Raw genomic sequence first — 9880 nt, 5'->3', positions numbered from 1 at the left:
CCTCCAAGTAATACTGATGCCAGTAAGTTCAAGTGGACTTGAAATCTGGAGCTTAAACACGCAAGATGGTGCAAACTAAACCAGAAGTTAACAAGTACTGTTTAATATGTCTTTCTGTATATTTGTCTAGAGTTGTAACAGATATCACCCACTCAGATCTGTTGGCCAAATGTAACCACAGATTCAAGATGAGTCACTCAGCCATTCATTGTTTCAGATTTGTGAACAGCCAGTCTTCATGGTGAGGTGTGAAATGTTGCATGCAGTTTGCCTCCACAGAGGAACCAGCACCGCTAGCGCAAACACATTAAAGCCTCCATATGAAATGAGATGGGAAGTTTTCTGTCTGAGTGGGCTGAGAATCGTGACTGCTGGCTCTCTCGTGAGAAAGAGAACCGGAGCACAAGTAGGCGTGCTACAGCTCCCCCACACAAGCATACACACACCTGCTAGCATCTCCACTACTGCATGCTGCTTTCTGTGCATTTAAGCAGAAACCAGGTTTCCAAGGAAACGAGTGTGCTGCTGTGTTCCTTTACGTGTTCATTGTGCTGACTATGAAGATTCTGTTCAAATTTATCTTGACTAAGTGATTTGATTCGAACACAATTTCAATATAAAAATTCACATTAAAATGTATTTTTACTTTATGGTACAGAGTCATGTCGTGAAATGTTGGGCCGTGTCAGACATGTTTTTCTAAAAGTCACAGATGTTCACTGTTATGAACATCTGTCTTATCACTTGTGAATTAATCGTAAGTGAACAGCTGAAACACAGCAGTTTACAGCTAGCACGTCTCAGTTTACAGCTTACAGCTAGAAGGTCTCAGTTTACAGCTTACAGTTTACAGCAGCACGTCTCAGTAATCATTTGTGGTTTTCTATGCAAAATTTCTGTTTGTCACACGGCTTTTTGTTAATCCTTTACTGCATATGCTATCTAGTGTACTTGTGGCCACATGGTTTGCTAATGAACTAGATATGAGATGACAATAGAAGCAATAAAAAGCAGCTGTTTTCATCTCTTATTTTAGCACCCCATGTGAAGAAAAAACCTTGAGAGGATTTATACTCAAACGGAAACCCATCCTCCTTTTGGTGCCTCCCTCAAGTCAGATTGCCATCTACTCTCTTCTAATCGGAAGTCAGACATGTATAAGCTTCAGTAACAGACGCACATACCGTACAGAGAGGCAGGTCATGGTGGCGTGCCACTGTTTAGCAGTAGAGAAAAGTCAAAATGCAATTAATCAAGAAAAGCCCCAGCTCAGCCTATGAGGTAAGCATTTTTCGCTCCAAAACATCCAATGCCGCTGTTGCAAATCTTATGTTCAGCAGAATTTTCTGCACTGTTTATTTTCAGTTGGTGATTCATTCTGATAGACCAGATTTAGGCTTAGGCAAGCAGACTAAGGGTGCCAAATCTCACAGTCCATTTGGGATTAAAGATCTACTTCTGTTCAAAACAATTCTACTGACAACCTGTAAAATCAACAGTAGGAACCAAGGTCTTGATAGCCATCCTGTGGGCACATGAAAGACCATGGTCTTATAACTCCTACACAATGCTTCTAATAATCAGTTTGAATAGCTAGATGCCGAAGCAATAAGGAGGGCTCTGTTAAAAAGTACAATCCTCCAATTAATGGGATCATCTATAGAGTAATTAAGACTGTTGTGGACATCCTTATTTGTCATTGCTTGGCCTGGCAGTTTATGACTAGCATGATGTAAATCTACGAAAAGCTAGATTAATGGTATAAAAATATGCTGCCTATGTTTTATTTATTTATTTATTTTTTACACCACAGTATTAGCCCACACATAGACTCAAGATTTAGGTGGATTTCTCTAGAGCTTTTTTTGCTTCTTACTACCTTGTAACACCCTTAAATAAAAAATAAAAAAAACCTCTTCATTATAATTATCTAGTGTTTATAAGTTGAACAAGTACTTACTCAGGCAGGTATGTAGTCAGTCATGTGGCTGCAGTGCTTACAATTGTGCAGATACTGGCCAGGAGATGTTCAGGAAATGTGCACATACATCATCAGAATGTGAAGAAAATGTGATGCCTGTGACTGCCAATAATTTTTGTTGGCAGACAGGCTGGTTCAGGTATCTCATGGGGTTGTTGGGCACAAGAGTCTCTAGAATTTCCTCAGAATGGTGCAATAAGCAAAACCCAGTGATTAGCAGTTCTTGGTATATAAATGCTTTGTTGATGAGAGGTCAACAGGGAAGGGAGGCTCTTCCAAGTATTAGTATAGTGCTCATTATTAGGTGTTTTGTAAATGCATATGTTTACTACTATTAAGGAATATTTCAGAACTTATTAAATTGTAGTAACTATTATCCCCCCCCCCTCTGAAAACAGAAGATAACTGTTCTAGACAAATGCTATAAAAAGAGATTTGAACGGAGAAACGCAGCGACCTACAGGCCTTATTAAAAAAAAAAAAAAAAAATGCTGCATTTGCTGAAAAACACAATAGTGAGTAAAAATGTAATTGTTTACTGCTGCTGTTATTTGCTGCTTTTAGATTTAGTGTTTGTTCACACCATTTTAATTAAACCAGTCACTGTTGCAAGCGAGGTGATTGCGCAACCTGATGCTTGCGAGTCACGACAGAACAGATCCTGTGCGACTGTCATGAAGTTACAAACAGTTTACACAATAGCCCTTCATTAAACTACACAATTTTCACATGATGAGGATTCTACAGTGTTTACTTACTGTGCTCATTCGCCTTCATTCATGACACTCGTGTGTTTTCTTTTCACATGCTCATGCATTACTGTTGTAATACCATTTAGAGACCTGCATTTAACCCAACGCAAACGAGAGACAACATTTGATGGGGGAATGCGGGTGTGGGCGCTAAAATACTCAAATTAAATGTACCTGTTTGGCAGTGCTGTTGTGTTTAACATCTACTAGAGCACACTGAGGCACAGTGTCTGAAGCACAAGACGGAGGAGAATCACTGAGTGCTAGGAACATGGAACACAACAAAACCCTAGCCTTTTTTTTTTTTTTTTCGTTCATATTCAAAAAGGAAGCAAGTGAAACTTAAAAAAGCAAGGTAGCAGGAAGAAGCAGTTAGTGTATTGAAAATAAAACTACTTATACGTTTTACCTGCAGGCTTTTTTTGGGTGGGGACGGGACAAAACGCTAATTGTGGGTGGGAGTAAATAACATTTTTGAAGAAGCGGGCAAGAGCGGGACTGCAAAATCTGTCCCACACAGGTTTTTACCTGCAGGTGGGAGTGGGACTAAACTTAAATATTGTGGGCAGGAACAGAAGAAAATAATATATATTTTTGCGGGTGGGAGCGGGACTTTAACAAAATCCGCCTCGTGCAGGTCTCTACTTCCATGCCACACAAACTCTGCTTTGCATAACTTCCAGGTACAGTTTTCTTGGTTGCATTTAATATCAAATATTCCCATGCCTTGCTCATGTTATTTGTGATGAGTCAAAAGTTATGACAAGGAGCCAAGTGTATAAAGATTTTAGGGGCCAAAAATTTGTTTTGTAATTAGGAGACATAATCCATGTGTTAAGTTTTCTGTGCTGCTTGACCCTTTGTGCGCCTTAAAATAATCCTTGGTGTCGGAAGCCAAGACTTACAGGCTGCTGGTTTTCCTCTGCAGATTAGCTGGCTCTCGGCTTTTCTCTCACAAGTGTGGGGAACATCGCAGACAGCCAGCCAATTCTATGTGAGTACTAAATGTAAGCTTGTGTTTATATTTGTGTGTGGTGATTAGATTCATGCTGTACATGTTTTTGTATTAGCATCCATCCACGGATTTGTTGTATACTAACTATATCATTCCTTTTTGTTTTTTTGATTTTGATTTAAACTCTTAAACAGGACTGTACTAGTTGTTGCCGTAATATATGGTGGAAAACGTGGCATGCACCATTCATTTCTCTTTTGTGTGTACGTGTGTGTGTTTTGTGACCTGACCTATGATTAAAGAGCACAGCTAACTGTAATGTGTGCTCTTGTTCCCATGACTCACTGGCAAGGGGAGATCTCTGGCCAGAGATTCCCATGCTCTGACATACACTTCGACCCAGACCACATGCACACTTGTGTATATGTGATTGAGTGTGTGCTCCTGTACGGTTGCACTTTGTTTTCTCCCAAATGTTAGTGTTCGCATGCTGGTCATAAAAATGTGAACAAATAAATGTCATTTGATGAAGGCTTGGACTACATGACTGAGGTCAAGAAAAAAATAGGCTTATTGCAAAGCAGTCTGTAAATACAACGACAAACATTTCTGGTCACAAATCGTTCTATTATTAAATCCTAGATTGCTCATTGGCGAAATGATAATAGCATTTGCACAACACTTTGTTCTACAGACACTCTAATTAAATGTACCTGTTTGGCAGTGCTGTTGTGTTCAACATCATGTTATTTTTTTTCTCACCTGGTCTGTACATACCTTGTTCGGCTGACTACTTTGACCACTGGTAGCTAGGCAACAGCAAAGATTCCTCTACGCTGAGCTGCTGCTGTCGTCTACCCCCAAATGTTATCTTACTAAGTGCAAATATAACAAAATCAATGCATTTGGCTTGCAGCGTGTCCTATTTTTAGGTAATGTGCTTGTAATAAGTGTTGATATTTGTAGATAAATTCCAAACCATGATTTTTTTTCGTTCTCTCCAATGTGAATATACAATGTACATTAATTCTATGCAAATGTATTATGTAGTCAGTCTATATTTATTAATTATCCAAACTAACTACTCTCCTCTGAAAAGTGTCCAGAGCATGAAGGACTTTATGATATTGGTGCATTATTAGCTATGAATATATACTGTATTACTTTTAAACTCCAGCCTTGCATTTAGGGATAAAGAATTCACTGTGCTCGTACAATGTAAAGGTCTGGATTAAAATATCCAGGAATAATGCTGTAATAGAGGTGCTGTTGTCTAGACCATATTTGTTCTGATGATAACTGTCGACTATCGATCCCAAATGAAATGTCCAGTGCTGATAAAGCCATATTTTATTAGTGTTCAATTCTAAATCACTTCTGAGGTGGCAAGATGCAGATCTTTTAGTCAGTGAGGGCTGTGTCATTGTCTGTGTTAGGGGTGCAACGGCACACAAAATTCACAATTCGGTACATACCTCGGTTTTTAAGTCACGGTTTTTAAAGTTAAATTTCGGTATGGTAAGAGGGGAAAAAAGTGCAAAACAAAAAATTGCTTGTCGTCATTATTAACATTTGTGAACATCAACAGGTTACATTTTTTAAACATTTAAATAAAACGAGAATTTAGATTTAAACTTGTATGTTTGTAAAATGTAAAAAAGATTGCATTACCGAAAGCCTTGAACCGAAAAACTTCAGTATGGATACGTATACCGTTACACGCCTAGTAAGTACCCACTCTTTGCTTGTCAGAGATAACCAATCAGATTTTAAGTTAACGACTCTGGGGTCGTCTAGCAGGCACACAATAACGTCTGCATTTTCACGTTCTTTGATCGGATGGTCGGAGAGAACAGTAGTCAGAGCTTGCAACCAGATCTGTAGCAAACTCCGGGCCTCAGACTGCGACAAACATAATAAATTGCAAGTAATATTTTTGCCTAGATCGCCACCTGCGACTATAAAAACGTACACGTTATGACCATATAATCTGCATGAGTTATGACTTTTTATGCGCATGTTCTATCACATAATTTGTTGATGTAATAAACAGAGACGCATGCGCCGCCTACGTTTAAGTTAAAGCGGCAAAATAACCGGACGGTTAAATCAAAACTTACCTTTCCTTATCGGAAAAAAACATGCTGAAACAAAATATCAGACTTTTTTTCAAAACGGTCTCCATTTGTTCAACTCTTCAGCTGATGACACACCTGTAGTAAAAAGGCAGGCTGGAGTTGTGCCAGCGTCAGAGAGAGGGAGAACGACAGAGGCACTGAGGACCATCTTTCGATGTCAGTCAATAAAAACATAAATAAAAGTGCCAAAAGACATTTGAAAATCCTCTTGGATTCAAGAGTTTTCATGGCTGAGGTTTGATCACGAGATGCAGAAAATGATTTGCAACTTCTGCTCTAAATCGGGCAGAGAAATTGCAGGGAATTAAAGAGACGGTACGAAAACACAGCGATAGTCAAAAGAATAAAAATGCTCGTGATTACATAATGGTGGAAACACAGTTAGCACTCGCAGTGTCTCGTGCATGCGGACTGCATGCTGAAAGAGCTAAAAATAAAATTCAACACCGCCTATATGATGGCTTCAGTTCCCAGGCCATGCTGTAAAATGATGACAGATGTGCACACGACAGGATGACTCGAAGTGTTTTACATTTTTTTAAGATAATTCTTGTTTGCCACTTAAAAATTTAATTTGGCACCTGTTGTTTTTCTCATAGGAGCCAATGGTTCCTTAATTTTTGTTTTTTTTGTCTGGAGCCCGGAAACTGCATGGTCTCAAATATATTTGTGCACATTTAATAGCTGTTATTTCATTCTTCAGTTATTTCAAGGAGAAGAAATGTATTTGGTCACAGACATACTTACAAGGACATTTATAAGATGGACTTTTCAAGAAAAGTTGGACATTGTGAGGAAAGGTCAGCCAAAACAGTTCAAAGCAGTTGTTAGGTTTTTCCAAAGACCATTTACACTTGAGTTTTCTTTCCTGTTGATTTTGCACATAAACACACAATTTGCCATAATTTCTAATCCCCAGGAAAACCATAATGCATAAAATAAATGCACTCTAAACCCAGGGTCATTCTGTGAGGTTAATATTGATGCTTCTGTTAGAGATGATTTATATCCGGTGGTGCAGCTGTGGCTGTAGTGAAAGGAGACTTGTTGAATTGTGTTTCTTGCTTTACTAATGCCATTCATTCTCACTGCATGAAATCCCTGTCTGTGATGCAGTAAACTGTTGTATTGTGTTTCTGTATAATTTTGATGATTTCTATAGCCGTGATGTCGTAATAATGGTCTTAATTGAATTGATTCAGGTAGGACGCCACTGATGGCCTAGGTTTGAAATACACGGTATGCCACAGGTGGGCAGTGAATATGCAATCATATACTGTGTTTGGTCAAACAACTAGAGAGTTTGGTTTCTGGATGTGATGAGGGAAGACATGCAGGTAGTTGGTTTGGAAGAGGCAGATGTAGAGGACAGGTTAGTATGGAGACGGATGATCCGCTGTGGCGACCTTTAATGGGAGCAGCAGAAAGAAGTAATAGTAGAGAGTTTGTGGATGGCAACCAGTGTTCGGAAACTAGCACATGAGGCTGTATGGAGCAATGCAATGCATGTTCGCATTTGTTTTATTCACTTTATTTACTTGCACTTTATCCATCATGATTATTCTTATATTCCTTGTACATATATATATACATATATATATATATATATATATATATATATATATATATATATATATATATATATATATATATATATATATATATATAATTACACATACAGTACAGACCAAAAGTTTGGAGACACACCTTCTCATTCAAAGAGTTTTCTTTATTTTCATGACTATGAAAATTGTAGATTCACACTGAAGGCATCAAAACTATGAATTAACACATGTGGAATTATATATGGAATTATATACATAACAAAGTGTGAAACAACTGAAAAATGTCATTCTAGGTTCTTCAAAGTAGCCACCTTTTGCTTTGATTACTGCTTTGCACACTCTTGGCATTCTCTTGAAGAGCTTCAAGAGGTAGTCACCTGAAATGGTCTTCCAACAGTCTTGAAGGAGTTTCCCGAGAGATGCTTAGCACTTGTTGGCCCTTTTGCCTTCACTCTGCGGTCCAGCTCACCCCTAAACCATCTCGATTGGGTTCAGGTCTGGTGACTGTGGAGGCCAGGTCCAACTAAACGCAAACCGGATGGAATAGCATGCCACTGCAAGATGCTGTGGTAGCCATGCTGGTTCAGTATGCCTTCAATTTTGAATAAATCCCCAACAGTGTCACCAGCAAAGCACCCCCACACCATCACACCTCCTCCTCCATGCTTCACGGTGAGAACCAGGCATGTAGAGTCCATCCGTTCACCTTTTCTGCTTCGCACAAAGACACGGTGGTTGGAACCAAAGATCTCAAATTTGGACTCATCAGACCAAAGCACAGATTTCCACTGGTCTAATGTCCATTCCTTGTGTTCTTTAGCCCAAACAAGTCTCTTCTGCTTGTTGCCTTTCTTTAGCAGTGGTTTCCTAGCAGATATTCTACCATGAAGGCCTGATTCACACAGTCTCCTCTTAACAGTTGTTGTAGAGATGTGTCTGCTGCTAGAACTCTGTGTGCCATTGACCTGGTCTCTAATCTGAGCTGCTGTTAACCTGCGATTTCTGAGGCTGGTGAATCGGATGAACTTATCCTCCGCAGCAGAGGTGACTCTTGATCTTCCTTTCCTGGGGCGGTCCGCATGTGAGCCAGTTTCTTAGTAGCGCTTCATGGTTTTTGTGACTGCACTTGGGGACACTTTCAAAGTTTTCCCAATTTTTCGGACTGACTGACCTTCATTTCTTAAAGTAATGATGGCCCCTCGTTTTTCTGTACTTAGCTGCTTTTTTCTTGCCATAATACAAATTCTAACAGTCTATTCAGTAGGACTATCAGCTGTGTATCCACCTGACTTCTGCACAACACAACTGATGGTCCCAACCCTATTTATAAGGCAAGAAATCACACTTATTAAACCTGACAGGGCACAACTGTGAAGTGAAAACCATTTCAGGTGACTACCTCTTGAAGCTCATCAAGAGAATGTCAGGAGTGTGCAAAGCAGTAATCAAAGCAAAAGGTGGCTACTTTGAAGAACCTACAATATGACATATTTTCAGTTGTTTCACACTTTTTTGTTATGTATATAATTCCACGTGTTAATTCATAGTTTTGATGCCTTCAGTGTGAATCTACAATTTTCATAGTCATGAAAATAAAGAAAACTCTTTGAATAAGAAGGTGTGTCCAAACTTTTGGTCTATATATATATATATATATATATATATATATATGCATGCATATCTGTGTGTGTATCTACTAGCAGATGTTTGTTTTTGCAGAGTATTTTCAGTTTTTCAAAAAGCTACTTATGACATTTTCCTAAGGTGTCTATCCATAGAAGTTTGATTTTACTGTGCTATCTCAAGAATGGTTTGTTGATGTTGGTAGCATTTATATGGAAATATATTACGGTAGTCAGAAGATGAACTGATAAGATTTTGGATTTGATCCAGAAGGGGTCATAGTCACACCAAGGCCAGATGTCTAAAATAGTTTTCTTAAATAGCCTACTTCCTGTTTGAAATGTATTTAAAGGGTAGTTCTGGCATTAAAAATTAAAATCAAGAGGGGTTTGGTAAATATTTGAACTATCCAATTTTATTTTAAATGTATAGTTAGACAAGCTCTTGCTTCCATGGTTTGTAGTATGTACTTTTCCAATGTTGGGCAGAGTTCTCCATTAAGAGTTTAATTTATGATTTGTAAGTTAAGGCTCTTCTACCGTACCCTGTAGTCCTCGTCTTCATGATCTTACCCCTCCTCCATAGACAACCCTCTTTTCTCTGTTTTAAATGACTTGAATCTTCTACTCAGCAGGACTCCAGATGGTAATCAGGCCCCTTGTATAGAAAAAAGGTTTTCCATGCCCTGTGGACCAGGAGCAAGGTCAGCTCTGAAATAGTGACCCAAAGACAATAAAGTTTGTCTGTTCCATTGTGATGGAATCCAAAGGCTCAGTGTGTGTTGCAGCAGAGCTTTTTATGTATGTACCAAGTCCACAGAACTTTTTTGTTTGTTTTTTAGAGTAACCAACAAGTATGAACAATAA

Source organism: Silurus aristotelis (assembly GCF_946808225.1).
Source record: "Silurus aristotelis genome assembly, chromosome: 1".
In the NCBI taxonomy this organism is placed as follows: domain Eukaryota; kingdom Metazoa; phylum Chordata; class Actinopteri; order Siluriformes; family Siluridae; genus Silurus; species Silurus aristotelis.
Note: the sequence above shows the minus strand (reverse complement) of the source record.